This window comes from Ambystoma mexicanum, chromosome 2p (assembly GCF_040938575.1).
Source record: "Ambystoma mexicanum isolate Mex_15411 chromosome 2p, UKY_AmexF1_1, whole genome shotgun sequence".
NCBI classification, from domain to species: Eukaryota; Metazoa; Chordata; class Amphibia; order Caudata; family Ambystomatidae; genus Ambystoma; species Ambystoma mexicanum.
In genome coordinates, this window is record NC_090923.1 from 1,401,806,769 (window position 1) to 1,401,821,629 (window position 14,861).

A 14,861-nucleotide genomic window follows, 5' to 3' on the forward strand; every position below is an offset into this window, starting at 1 on the left:
AAGGCAGTGACATTTTGTCACTTTTTGGGGTAATATGAGAGTTCACACACCCCAATTGCCTTATATACTACCACCTTGCACATTCACCTGCCCCCAACTTCCAGTCCTTTAATCGGCAACAAGATTCAGGATTCTTATTACTGTGGGATGGCCATATTGATAGAGTAGTCACCACAGTGAGTAACATGTTCTTAATTCTACACACCATCCCTTTTCATTCATAAACACAGGAAATTACAAATGTACCCAAAAACACAAATGGGACTGAAGGCTATGAACGATAACAGGAATACAAAACAACCAGTTTACCTCAAATATGTTGCTCCTGGCGGCTTGTTTAAACTGCACATCTGCCCTAGTGCTAGAATCTACAGAGATGTGCTTGGAAAAGGCTTGAGATGTTTCTGAGGTGGCTGCTTTTCAAATTTCGTCAAGAGGGACAGGTCTCTAGTAAGCCAAAGAGGTGGCCTTGACTCTGGAAAAATGAGAATGAAGTCCCTTAAAATGTCTGACCTTCCCCAAACAATAACATTCCAGTATTCAATTCACTACCCATCTCTGGATGGTTGATTGAGCCAACTTAGAGCCAGGAGGGAAACCCTCTTGGACAACAAACAAGCGACTAGAGTATTTCATCTATGTACGATCAAGATGCCATTTAAAGTCCTGTTGATCTACAAGTTATGAGGCAAACTTTCAACTTCTGATTAAGGATTTGGGAAAAAGACTGGCAGAATGATCTCCTTATTAAGGAGGAACTCTGATAACAGATTTCAAAGAAAATGTGGTTGAGTAGAGTGAGTTACTTTGTTCTTGTGAAATATCAAGAAGGGGGATTCCAAAGACAAAGCTGATCCTGTAGGAAGAGCCAACTTGAATGCGGTATTCCATTACAAACTTCACCTGTGTTGATGCTATAGGTTCAAACGTTTTGACACAAGAGCTGATAGAAAAATATTCAGATCCTAGGAAAGGTGAAGACGCCTCACATAGTGGGAATAGTATGCTCTGCTGATTGAGGTGCTTATTAAGCACTGGGTTAGTCAGGCAAAACCTGGCAGGCCCAGAGGCTCTGTAAGTATTTATAGCTGATAGAGAGGTTGTGCAATTACGTAGCATAATACCCAAATGCCAGTTCAGAAATAAATTTAAAAAACATAGTTTAAGGGAGCAGACAATGTCTAACCACCTTTCCTATAGACCAGTGATGTATATTCTTGTCCATTTGTTTGAATACTGATTCTTGGTAGAGTTATTCCTAATTGCCCTCTAAACTTTCAGATTGCAGTGGGATAGGTTCAGGTAACCATATGCCAACTCATCAGGAACCAGGCTGCTGAGCTCAGTGATTGAGGGGATGGATGTAGGATGAACACTTTCTGCAGAGAAAGAAGATCCCCTGTGGTAAGGAAGAATCCAGGATAGTCTTGCAACATTTCCTGAAAGATCAAATATTGTTTGAACACATTGGGGCTACTGGAATTTGGCGCTTATTGTGTCTGTTTCAATCTGTCTACCACTTTCAAGATTAAGGGGACGAGGGTGTAGAGCAACGGGGCATCCCAATGCGAAGTTTGACAATTCACAGGATTTCATCACTTCTCCCCAGAGAGGAGCCCTTCCCTGTGAGGCTAGGGAGTTGAGCCTGCTATGCAACAATCCCCCTTGGGATGGCGGCAAACAGGACCTCAGAAGTGGAGACTCTTGTTCTGTGAAGGAACTCCGTAACCCTCTTTCCTTTGAGACCATGACCCCTTCAAAGTCCCTCCTAACATTACCAAGACGAGGGAGAGTAAAAGGAACAGGCAGAGCAATAACAGGTTATATCCCAACATTACTGAGAAGAGTTGGTCCCAAGGAAGAACACTTCATTGACACAGGAGAAGGACTCCGATACTCTGCTGGGAAGGACCCTGCTACAGGGAATTAAAACCAAGAATGTACCGAATGAGAACAATAGCAGAAGGCTTGAAGCCTGCCAAGCCCAGGAAATTCAAACCTGGGAACGAGAAGGTTATTGAGAGAAGCTGATCCTCAGTAGTGAGGGCATAGTGGAACGGTTGGCAGAGCACTCCATGGCGAGGCAGAGACCCTACCTACTCAGAAGTCAGAAGGAGGCTGCCCGTGGCGTGACCTCTGGGAGGTGGACCATGTGGTCCTGTAACTACGCTGACACCGAAAGGCCAAAGACCGTGTGGAGCTGCAGAGGTGTAGCAGAGAGAGGAATGCAATGAGCGGCCAGCGACAACGAGATAGCCCATTGCCCCAGGAAGAACCAGTGATGTGCCCCCAGAAAACAACAGATAACAGGAGCGATGGGAGACCCAGTAGGGGTTTGAGGCGAAGTGAAGATTGCCTTGGGAGTGATCTTCCTGATCACAGTAATTGCAAAAGAGATATCAAGAGTAAAGCTTGCGTCTGGAGTGATCCCCCTTGTTACAGTAATTGCAACAGCACAATCAAGAGCAAAGATAACAGGGGCGTGGCCAGCGGGCGACCGATGGAGACATGAGCCCGCAGAGCTCCTGGAGCCACCAACTATATCCTGGAAAATACACCCTTAAAATAATATATAAGGGTAGCGGAAATCTAGTGGAACGAGTTGCAGTAAATCTGAATTCAAAACGAAGCGCAGAAGCAAAGATAACTGCAGTGCGAAAGAAGTAACGTAGCCGCTGCCAAAACTGAATCAAGATGGCTGAAGTCAACGCGGCATAACTTCCCAACTGACACCACCAGAGGGAGCGGCGGCCCGCGAGAGGCAGTGGGGAGGGAAGTGCCTGCGCGCCGGACAGAAGTGTCGTGGCCCCGCCTGGAGGCGAAAAGACGCTGACACCGAGCGACCGGACGGCAGAGAGGCAAACAGTGCTGAGGCCCACACGGACGTGCCCCGGTGCGGGGGTGCGGTCTTCCCCCTCCCCCCGGCTGCTATCTTCGCAATACCACTCCAGCAGCAACCCCAATCCAAGCCGAGTCGAGCGACGGAGGGCGCTCCGCTTAGCGTCAAGTGCCTGCTGACCCAGGAAAGCGGACAGTGGTGCGGAGAGCTGAGACCTGGATGTCGAGGCCCACAGGGCGGTAAGGAGAGGGGAGGGCGGGAGACGAGCAGTGGAAACACCGAGACAGAATAGACTATCCGAACATCCTTCCCCGCCTGCTCTATCGCATAACTTACATCAAACCTCCTTCTCGCCTCTCGACGGCGACCCTCCTCAAGGGACCTGCCCCCGATTCCACTGTGTGCAGAAACTGAACGAGGGATAGGCTGGACACATACAGGCTGCCTGCCACGAGCACCTCCCGTGTAGAGGACGAATCCTGAGAAATAGTGCCCCTCGAGCGGCAAAGAGACACGGCAGCAGACAGAGGGGCTGAATAATAGAAGGAACCCCAACTAGGCCTCACCTTCTCCCTCCCAGGCTCCAACCAGCCCACAGTGAGGAGGTGGAACGGAAACCTCTGTCTAGAACGACACACAGAGAAACACAAGCACACTGAATTAAAACGCAGTCGAGGCAGGAAAGAAAGCCAGAAACACCATCCAGCCACGTGGAGACCTTGGAAGTGGCAGGTAATCCCCCACCTAATACTGCACTAAGCACAGAGGCAGACGTGGGTAAAGATTAGGGCAGAAGATGCACAACACAAAGCAAAATGGAGCAATATGCAGTACCCACAACGGCCATGGACCCGACACAGGAGAAAACCATGGCTGCTGAAGACGAGGAAGCCGAACCCTCCCTTAAAGACATTATGAATGCCATAGCCAACTCCAGAACCTCCATGGAAATAAAAATAGATGGCACCAGCACGGAGGTGTCCCTCCTATGCCATGATCTGCAAAAACTCACATCTCGCACAGGAGAGGGGGAAACTCGCATACCCAATACGGAAGATGGTCTCCGGAACATAGGGCAACAGATGACCAGAATACTGCAACGTGTAAAAACGCTAGAGGAACGGGTGGAGGAGGGAGAGGGCCGCTCTAGGCGAAACAATATACAAATTTTGGGGCTGCCCGAGAAAAGCGGAGGCCCCTCCATGGAGCTATTTATTGAACAACTGCTATTAGACCTGTACGCTCCGAAGACGTTTTCAAAACTTTTCTCTATTGAACGTGCCCACCGAGTCCCAACGGGCAGGCCAGCTCCTGGGGCCCCACCCCGCACAGTGATTGCCAAGATTCTAAACTATAGAGACCGAGACACAGTACTACAAATGGCAAGAACCAAAGTCCCTATAACGGCTCTAAAATAGCCTTCTTCCCAGACTTCACTAGGGAAGTACAAAGAGCACGACAATCCTTCGACCAGCTAAAAAAAAACGACTAAAGCTGCAAAACATCAAATATGCCTCCTTTTTCCGGCACAGTTAAAAATCTATCATAATGGCACAACTGTGCATTTCAATGAGCCTAAAGAAGCATGGAACTGGGCGGAACGTAACGTGGAAGGGGACTGGGGCCCGCTGAACAGACAGGAACGCGAACGGATCAGACCATGTCCGAATGGGCTACCGAACGCACAGCCAATACGAGAGCAAGAAGAATTACTACCGAGAGAAGCCGACTGATGTAAATAATTACAATCAGACAAAAACATGACCACCGATAACTACAATGAAACCCAAACCAAGAAACCTGCCAACAATGCACCATCATATTCCTCTACAAATCAACAAAATGGTGGCCCAAAACAGGCCCCTCCCCTCCAGAAAAAGTGTCAGAAAAAGCGACAAAATAGACTTCGAGAAACACGGACACAGTTACACAAGTATCCTATCCAGCATCCCTAATGCTAAACACTAAACAAATTGACTAATTGTTAGAAAGTTTGTTGAATGGGCGACAGATGCTTCAGTTGGGCAAGGAGTATAGGGAGGGGGAGTTGGGAGTTAAAATTGTTACTTTATGTTCATAAAACATGCACGGCACACCTGCTCATATCAGAAAGAAAAGGCAAAGAAGAATTCCAGACTGCATCAAAAACTGATGTCACACACGGAAACCATGCTCTCCGAAACACAGAATACCAAGAAAAACACAATGCCTCAAACAGAATCCAACACTAGAAAGCTATCCCTCCTAACGTGGAACATAAATGGCCTAGGCAACAGCATCAAAAGAAGACTGGTCACACAATACCTAAACCGGCAGAATCCAGATATAGTCCTCCTAACAGAAACCCACCTGGCAGGCACAATATGCCAGTTCTTTAAGAGAACTAAATATCGCACAGCAGTGCATGCAGGATTCTCCATGGGATCGAGAGGAGTATTAATATTGATAAACAAGAAAATTCCCATTACGGTATCCAGCATCCTCCAAGATACAGGAGGAAGATATGTACTCGTACAGGGCACCTTATGGAACCAAACCTTCGCCATACTAGCGATCTATTCACCCCCGGCTCTCATGACGACCCTACTAGAAGATATCACACCAATAATAGCAACCAACACAGCTGACACCCTAATAATAGGTGGAGACTTCAATGAAGAAATGACACACAGAGGAAGAAACCCAGCGGTACCAACCAATTAGCTACCTTTGCAACAGCACTAGGATTAAGAGACGCATGGAGAGATCTCCATCCAACTGAAAGACAATACTCGTTTCTATCAGGCGCACACGCATCACTGTCTAGGCTGGACTACTACTTTCTTCCTGCTGTGAATATACATAAAGTAGTAGAAGCAACCCTACTCCCACGAGGGATATCAGACCACTCACCCCTACTGATATAGCTGGAAACTGAAAGACTACAGCCCCCACCAATCTGGCGACTGAATCCATACTACTTAGGCATTCCCGAACTAATGGAAGTAATTCAAGAAGCAACAACCACATACTTTGAGATAAATCAAAATTCGGTATCCGATAATGGGATATTATGGGAAGCATACAAAGCAAGCTTGAGGGGAGTGGTCCTGAGCTGGACAGCAGAATACAAAAAACAGCATAGAAAAGATGTAGAAGATGCAGAAACCGAGGTGCAAAATGCAAAAGAACAATACATTAACTCAGGAACAATTGAAGACAATAGAGTCTTGATCCTAGCGCAAAAGAAACTACAGAACATAACCCTAACCTGTGCAAAGCAGGCACATAGAACAATGAGAGCCAGGCTATACGGGACCGGGGACAAAGCCAACAAGATGCTAGCATGGCTGGAGAAACAAGATGAAGGGCACCTTCAGATCAGAAGAATAAATAAGGAAAATAAAGAGCAGACCTCGACTGACTCAGAAATCGCAAAATGCTTCACAGCCTATTATGAAACACTATACGCCGCCCCGCCAACCCCGATAGATCCCGCCATACTGGACGAAATCACCCTCCCGTCCCCTGGACGATACTCAAAGACTGAATTTAGAAGCAGAAATCACAGAAGAAGAATTGATAACGGCCCTATCCCAAATACAAAACGGGAAAACTCCCGGACCCAATGGCTTCCCAGCGGAAACGTGGAAAAAAATAGGGAGTAGAGAGGTAGCATCACCCATGCTCACGCGAAGGAAACAGGGACTCTCCCTCCAGATCTAAGAAAGGCTTGCATAGTGGTAATGCACAAAGAAGGTAAACCACCAGATACATGTAGTTCCTATCGACCGATTTCACTTATAAACAAAGAGGCTAAAATCCTAGCGAAGATACCCGCAAATAGCCTGCAAAAGGTGATAGCGACCCTCATCCACCCAGACCAATGCGGCTTTATGCCGCAGAGATCCACGCGGATGTACATCCATAGATTAAACGTTGTCACTGAAAGAGCACCAACACTAAAAGAGGCACTTGCGTTTCTCACCATTGATTTTGAAAAAGCATTTGATTCCGTCCATTGGGAGGCTCTGTGGGTCATAATGAACAAAATGGGATTCAGCGATCAATTTATGAGCTGGGTCAAACTCCTATATAAAGCCCCGACAGCCGGTGATTAGAGTAAACAGATGGTCCTCACGCAGTATTAATTAAGGGAAGGGAACAAGGCAAGGATGCCCCTTATCCGCAATGCTGTTTGCGCTAGTGATTGAACCCCTGGCAATAATGCTGAGGGATACACAGTCATGGAAGGGATTCCACTGGGCCCAAGGATGAGAGGACAGGGTGTCCCTATATGCCAATGATTTACTCATCTATATGAACAATCCGAAAGAATCATGTCCTATTGTCACTCACCTACTGAATAGATACGGGACGTTTAGTGGGCTGAAGGTAAACTACCACAAATCCATATTATTCCCAATTAAGGGACTAAACGAGGCAATCCCAAATAACTGTCCATTCCAAGTAGTAACCACACAATTCAGGTACATCAGCGTGCAAATCACGACTCATTTTACAGAATATGTCCCCAAAAACCTTTACCCAATCATAGATAGATTCACTAATGATGTGAAGCATTGGATGGCCCTCCCTCTAACTATACTGGGCAGAGCGGCCTTGTTTAAGATGCTAGCTCTCCCGCACTTTCTATATATCCTGCAGAATGCACCGCTATCCATACATAAAACAGAATTCTCCAAAATTGATTGAATTCTTAGGAAATTGCTGTGGGGTGGTGGTCACACTCGAATAGCCCTGCGCACGTTGCAAGGCTTCACGTGGGAAGGAGGGATCGGACTCCCCCATCTTCAGACATATTATTGGGCTTCCCAGATGGCAATAGTAAATGACATCCTACACAGCAACCCAGAGCAGCCACATATTCGAGCGGACACACGAGCAAGACAAGGATCCTCCCCACTAGAGAGCCTATACCAACATGCACCACGACAAACCCCAAACACAATCAAAGCTCATAGAACACGGATATGGAGAGATGTACATAAACATTTAGGCTGGGAGGGGAAAATCACACTGCTGCAACCACTGTGGAGGAATAGGCATCTCCCTGAACTTAACAGGCTTCCGAGATGGGCAACCTGGGAAACAGCTGGGATCTCCACGATTGGAGACATAATACAAGATGGCGCAGTGCTATCCTTCCAATCCCTAAGAGAGAAGGTTGGCATACCCATGACAGAACATTCCACTACAGGCAGCTGGTACACGCGCTCACAACATATACAGCAGATCTGACTGATATGCCTGAGTCCACACCAATAGAGAGAAACATTGTACTTGAGCGAATAAATAATAAGGTTACCTCCACAATGTATAATGCAATCTCCTCATTTGCAACACCAGAGCTCCACAGTTTGAAAGCCAAATGGGAACAGGACGTAGGACTAATACAACCAGAAGATTGGGTTACGACTCTTATGTATCCCAGAGAAACAGCCATATCTGCCAGAATCAGACAGATCCAGCTCAAAATACTACACAGGATATATTATTAGAGATGGGAATTATACCGATGAGGGAGAGCAACAAACCCCAACTGCCTTAGATGTGGGCGAGAGAGAGGGACCTTCTTCCACATCCTATGGGAATGGCCACAAATCCAAACCTTCTGGCAGAGATGCTGTAACAGACTCTCACCAGTCACCGGCCAGGAAATACCAAGGGACCCCAAACTACTACTACTGGGAATAGAGGAAGACTTTGCGCTATCTCGATTTGAAAAGCTTCTATTCTCAACAGCCACAGGCCTAGCAAAAAGAAATATAGCTCAGCTATGGCGCTCACCCTCCTCCCCACAATATGATCAATGGGTAACGGATGTGGACGCATGCATAATAATGGAAACAAGAGTAAATACCACCAGAGGCTGCCCTGAGAAAGCACGTAAGATCTGGCAAAAATGGAAAGACAACTAAAGACAATAACTGACAAAGCAAAACGTGTAATGAACTGCCATAAAAACTTGAATTATAACTTTCATATGAGATCATGGTTTACATACGATCTGCAGAATTACCTGGACAAATACCCTTAGGTGTATGCTATGCAATGTAAATGTTTGTACGTTTGAAAGTTTGTATGTTTAATGTATTGAGTGAGTAATGTATTTCAAAACCAACAAAATATGTTTTTTTAAAAAAAAGTAAAGATAGCTACAAGAGTAATGTCCCTCATCGCAGTGGTTATAAATGTTGTGGAAAACACCACAGACATTACAGGGGTGATCTCCCTGGGTGTAGCGAACAAGATAAGAAAACTGTGTGAGTAGCCTCCCTGCACACAGCGACTCTGAAAAGTATAGTAGAGAGCAAATCAACACCTTAGTGAAAAGGCATAAAATACCTGCAACGCTGATAAAGATAAAATCTTCAAAATTTGACAAAGTCCAAGGAAGCCCCTGGGAGTAATTACAAAGGCTTATTCAAACTATCTCAAGAAACCGTCATAAAGCATCCCACCAAGGCTGAGCCAGGTGGACCAGGAGAAGGGATTTATTCTCCTGGGCCTAACTTTGTTTTGCTGAAGACCTTTTCGATTAGTAGCAGGGTCAGAGTAGGACCGTTTTGGACAGAGGACGGACTCTTTACTTTGGACAACCACCCTCCTGACGAGCACCTGAGTTAGAGTTCAGTTAGGTAGGGCAAACATTGAAGTTACAGGGAAAGATAGGACATTTTATTATTCTTTCAATAAACACTTGTGTGTGAAATGACACCCCTTTATTCGACTCCTCCTTTTGACATACCACAGAAGGTAAACACATCCCCCAATAAATACTACTCCTGTCCTCACCAGAAGCGGTCATTATATGGTTCTTGTTTTTCTCTGTTGGCAATTCACATTCATTTGGAGTGCGTGTGAGTCTGCTAATGGAACCCCCTTGAACCGTCCATGAGCCGGCCGGGTGACTAGCTATTGGAAAAATGGCATTCTGAATAGACCATTTCCAAAGTATGCAGTGATTTTAACGAACACAAAACAAATGTAATTTTTAACAAACCCAAAACAAAAAAAAAGAAAATATAACAAATAATTTTAAACTATATATATATATATATAGTTGGGAATGGGAATAGTAGTTTTGGGGGGGTGGGGGAAAGGTATGAAAAAAAAGGGGGCTAGGAGGGGGCACCTCCTCCAAAGAAAAAAATTTGTCATTTTATTTTAGTTCATTAAAATTTCATTCGTTGTGTTGAGATTTGTTAAAATCACAAGTAACCCATTTCCACAAACTAGTGGCCAACCTGCACAGCGGCTTTTATGCCGTTCTGTTTGCTGAGCTGAAGCATAGCTGTAGTGTTGTTGGTTAGAATCAGCACTTCAGAATTTCTAACAGAGTGGAGGAAAGCTTTAAAGGCTTGCAGCACCAGGAATCTGGACTTCAAATTTAGCACGCTCATATACTGGCTTTGAGGAGTCCGTGGTAATAAAGATAGTCAGGTCTTCCAGGTGAAGGGGGCTCCCTGCTATCAACTTGTGATCCTGCATTCATCAATGTAAGATCATCGACGGAGGGTGAATACTGACAGCAATGGCAAGCGAGCGGGGGCTCATGTTCCTTATGAACAGCCTGGAGTAGGGCACCGCTAGAATGCAGTAGGACAATAGATGACATCTCTGGAAGGTGAAAGCCATTGCTTCAGGTGCCGATTACATCGCAGAACCGATCTCTTTCATGACTTGAATTATTTCGGGGGTAGGAAACACCCTGCAGGGTGTGCCACAGAAAACCAATTTAATGGATCATCTGACCTTACACACTCTGAAGTATAGTAAAGTTACTGCAATTCATAGACTAGACAGATTCATGAAATAGACCAATACATCCAGAGTAAAGTGTAGTAAGTTAAAGGCTGCTAGAGGAATCACTCACTTTGAGGAGCCAATTGGTGAGGTAGGATTATATATGGATTACCTGCTGACTATAGAAGACCGGCACTGCTCTCACTAGCTGTGTGGGGTATTGAAGCGATAGTAAACTGTGCAAGCAATAAAACATAGGAACCTGCAGTGTGGATGCCTAAAGGATACAAGGATGTATGCATCCCGCAAGTAAAGTGCACACAACCAATCTCCCTGTTGGAAGGGCACCGTGATTTGGGCCTGGTCCCCCTCCCCCATCAGAAAACTGTTTGAGGAGGGCAAGTCAAAATGTGACAGGGCAAGGATTGTACAGAGCCCCTCTTCATTCTATTATGGCAATGTAGAAGAAGGAGTAAAAACCCTCGATTCACTGTCACTAAGGAAGCTCCTCTCTTGCCCATATCCAGATTAGCTTGCTGAACTCCCATCAATAGATTTGATGAGAAGAAGTTGGTTAGGTGCTGGGGTTAGTAAGGGAAGTCTGAATCCTCTGCTCACCAGAAATCCAATGGTCCAGAGTTGTGACCACGGTCTTTCAAATATCGTTGAAAAGCTAAATCAGGCCTCCCACTAGGGGAGCATGGTCCCTAGGCTAATAAATGTCAATACTTTTGTGTGTCTGAAGTGGACAGAGGAAGGGAAGAATCCTACTTTAAGTTTGTTCTGTTTTTTGTTGAATGGGCGTGGAGTAACATTGATGTATTTTATGCCTGTCCTGAGCCAGAGTCTGCAAACCACTGGAGACCGAAAAAAGCTCTGCCCTTGTTTGATCTTTGAGCCAATCACAATCACATTTGTGAGCATGCTTGGTGGATATGGCAGACAATGGTGTAGCTGTTAAGGTGTTTTTTTCCTTCTAGACCTCATCATCCATAGAAGATCTGAAGGCTGTTGAGCAAGCTAAATCTCACCTGCTCTTCTGCTTCTAGGATCAGCTTGGTGCTTCTTATTCAGGTACCTCAGCAGATGTCTACACATAAGCACATTCTTAGGACTGCTGTATAAAAATGGCACGCAGCAAATTCACCCATATCCATGGCCTATTGCTTGGCCCCTGAAATAGAGTCAAGCATCCCTACTGGCATCTGGGTATTTCCCAGTGAACTAAGTGATATACTTTAAGAGATCTAGGTTAGACTTGCCATGATCACAACATAATTTGCCCATCTCTGGTTAAGAGCAATACTGCCTTACCAACTGTTTTCTTGGATCTTTTCCACCTTGCCTGATGGAGCATCATTGACGAAGATGAAGAGGTGGGTGAGCCACCATCACAGATTTGGCAGGAGGGTGGGAGCCTAAACACAATTTATCGCCAGAGATAAGCGTGAATTTAGCATCCAACTTTGTTAGCTAGATCACACGCTAGAGTCAACCAGATCATTTTACCATTTTTCATGACATTCAGCTGAAGGGGCCAGCCCATTCTACTCGGTCAACCAGGCAATTACCGAAAGAACCCTGGTTTCCACCTGAGCTGGTTCAGAGACCTACAGATTCATGGCTTCATAACTTTACTTTCATTGCTTTATTTTGACAAAATAGTCATAAAAGCAGTTCACAGAAAAGTTAAGTTAACAAACACATTAGTTACATCGTCCCAATCGCTTAGCTCATAATTACTCCACTAAAATTACACAATCAGTGCTTTACCTTAAAACCAAATAAAAACAGATCAACAATATACAGACAAATAGCAGCTTGTACAGAAAGAGGTTTTTACCCCATAGCACTATTCAGCAACTTAGCCTTCCTCACATACATTTTTCTTGCCCAGCTCAGATAACTTGTAGTGGCAAGCACAGCCTCCTTATCCATGAAGTCCAAGCAAATTGCCGCAGCATCAGCTAGGGACCTACATCCACTGCTTAAGAACAGAGGCTCCAGAGAGCGCTTCCTTGGAGGCATGGTGACCGGACAGAGTAACAAATGGTGTTGTACAGTCTCTTCAGACTCACCACAAAGGATACATTACGTGAAAACAGCAATATTCCATCTACGCCGAAATGTAGAGGTCGGCAAGATTCCAATACAGACCTTTAAATATAATGCTCCCGTGCCTTTGCCCCTGCTGCGCACTTGATTGCTTCCTTTGCAAACGGTGTGATGATTGAGGGATTTGACCAGTAATCCTCCAAACCCAGCAAACACAGATATCCTTTCACATGGGCAGCCCACTTTAAGGAGCAGCCTCCTTGCTGGGACAAAACATCTGTAACTGCTTCTTTGTATTTACGAAGGTGAGGATTAGACCAGAGGCGAGCCCAGTAAAGGACCGGGTGTAACTTGCAGATCATCTCAAACCCCTCCAATCCAGTTTCCAAAAGCATTGGGAGATTTGGGGCTGCAATGGGCAACCCAAGGATATTCTTCAAAACCCCTATGATCTGTTTGTGGAAGGATTAATCTGACATGGAAAGGAAGAAATTACCCATCCCCTGGATCATCAGCCACTCCAGGGAGTGCCTCCGAAGAATGCACAATGACAGGCATACTAGGCACCTCTAGGAAACTACTCATTGGCTGTGGCGGAAGAAGATGCAGAACTTGTAAAGTAGCCTGTGCGAACAATGAAGGAGGCTGGAGCATTGGAAGTACTGTATTGCTCAGAGCTGGAGGAGCCTGCAGAACCAACCCAGGAATCACTAAATTAGAGACCAGGTGAGTAGCTATAAGGAACTAGTGACTTACCTTAACTCCTTTTCACCAGCCTTGGTATCATTCATAGATTCACATGCTGTGAATATTCCCCGTCATTAGGTTAGGAGTCCTCAGTAACAGAGCAGTTTAATTTCTAAACTGTAAACTTCAGTCACTTTAGTGCTCCATTATCAGTTCAGCTTTATTTTGGTAAAATTACCATAAAAGCAACATATTGGCAGAATAAATCACAGAACATCGAGAGCCCATTGGCATCCTAAGATGGAGCAGATTTACATGCAGTGCAATATCATGTAATACATACAGAGATTATCATAGCAAAACCACCAGCATTCCACCGACCTGTAAATTAATTCTAGAAGATGAAAAAACAGCTAAAATCATGAACAATCTCTTTATTTTAAAACAGAGCCAAACAGTAAATTAAAGTTACTCACCCATAGTGACTAGAGGACGCATACTCCGTTAGTCCTCCTTTCCTCCATCCTTGTGGGCGTCCCTCAACATGGGGACAGTACCGGAACCTTTGGCAGCAAAACATTGAGGTTCCCCTTTAAATTTATTATAGCGCAAAGGGGCATGACCCCGGGCGTGGGTATGCACCCCCCACGCGAGGCCCCACCCTGCGGCGCATCACCTCAGTCACCTTTGAATACATTGGACGCTTAAATATCTGGCTACACTGGATATATTAGCCCTTGGCTAACAAGCGGGGGAAGATGGGTGGGCGGTATGGAGATAAGGGGACTTTCTACTATAAGTACCCAAGTCACTACAGTGAGTAACTCTAATTACTCATACGTCCCGTCCCCTTTCCTCCATCCTTGTGGGTGATTCCCCCGAACAAGACCATAGGTGGTGCTGTGAGAAGCTGCCTCATATCTAGGACAAGCAAAAAGTTTCTTCAGAACCGCCTTACTGAACTCTGCATCGTGACTGGAGCTGGTATCCAGGTAATAGTGCTTACAGAAGGCCAACGGAGTAGCCCATGAAGCCGCCTTGCTCATGACATCCCAAGAAGCATGCCTCTGAAACGCAACGGCCGTGGCCTTAGCTCTGACCGCATGGGCATGAATCCCCTCAGGAACTGGTTTGCCAATGACCGTGGACACCTGCGAAATTGCCTGAACCATCCAACAGGCGATAAAAGCTTTGGAAGCCTGGGTGCCGGGAGAAGTGCCTTCAAAAGTGATTAAGAAAGCAGCAGACTTCCTGAAGAATTTTGTCCGAGAGAGATAGAATTTGAGGACTCTCTTGAGGTCCAAGGAATGCAAAACCCTTTCTGCCTCAGACTATGGGAGGCAGATTTCCTGATTCAAATGAAATGGAGAGACCACCTTGGGCAGAAAACATGGATGAGTGCGCAAGATGGCCTTGTCATTATAAAACGTGGTGAATGGTTCGCATGATGAACAAACGCCCGTAGCTCACTGACCCTGCGCGCAGAAGTGAGTGGCACCAATAATAATGTTTGTAGTGTCACCAACCGTAT

At 45.6% G+C, this 14,861-nt stretch overlaps 1 protein-coding gene across 30 annotated transcripts in view; it reads right to left on the reverse strand.

Moving 5' to 3' along the window:
• The window catches only part of MAP4 (microtubule associated protein 4), a 2,534,981-nt gene that overhangs the window by 431,922 nt on the left and 2,088,198 nt on the right, over positions 1–14,861 (reverse strand). The gene's annotated exons all lie outside the window — the stretch shown is intronic.